At 37.9% G+C, this 786-nt stretch overlaps 1 pseudogene; it reads right to left on the minus strand.

Moving 5' to 3' along the window:
- Window positions 1-253: 253 nt before the first annotated feature.
- LOC132267909 (small nucleolar RNA R71) lies at window positions 254-352 on the minus strand (annotated as a pseudogene).
- Window positions 353-786: the final 434 nt, after the last annotated feature.

Consider the following 786-nt stretch of genomic DNA (forward strand, 5'->3'; position numbering starts at 1 on the left):
TTCCTCACTATCATGGACTTCCAAGTGAAGAACCTTACAAGAATTTAGATGAGTTTCTTGAAGTATGTTCCACCATAAAATATACGGATATGCCAGAAGAGTTCTTAAGACTTAAACTTTTTCCATTCACCTTAAAAGACAAGGCAAAGTATTGGTTTAACAATCTTAGGCCTTTTTCAATCACTTCTTAGGCAGAAATGCAACAAGAGTTCTTGAAGAAGTACTATCCGGTTTCAAAGACCAATGCCATGAGAACCTCAATTCGAGAATTTTCACATGGGGATGGAGAAACGTTTCATGAGGCATGGGAATGCTTCAATGAATTGCTTAGGAAGTGTCCACATCATGACATGCCCAAATGGTAATTAGTTCAATACTTCTTTGAGAGCTTATCAGACAACTATAAGGGTATGGTTGATGCTTCCATGGGTGGCTCATACATTGATAGGCATGAGGATGATGTGTGGCATCTTTTTGAGAGCATGGGTGAAAATTCTCTACATAGAACACTATCATCCAAGAATGGTAGAAATTCACAAGGTAGGAAGAGTGTTTGCTTACATCAAGTCGACCATTCAAATAAAATAGCCGCCGAAATGAAGCCTTTAGCTCAAAGGTTTGATCAATTTTTGATTAACCAAAACTCGGCGAACCAAGTATCTTCCTTCTCTAACCATTCTCATCGTGCATCAAATGAAACATGTATGACTTGTTCTAGTGTTCTTCATTCTACTTCTCATTGTCCTCATAGACAAGTGCAAAATGAACCTAATGAACAAGTCAATG

The sequence above is a fragment of the Cornus florida genome, unplaced genomic scaffold, assembly GCF_030987335.1.
Source record: "Cornus florida cultivar Cherokee Brave unplaced genomic scaffold, ASM3098733v1 CherokeeBrave_3.0.0_Hap2_Chr07, whole genome shotgun sequence".
NCBI classification, from domain to species: Eukaryota; Viridiplantae; Streptophyta; class Magnoliopsida; order Cornales; family Cornaceae; genus Cornus; species Cornus florida.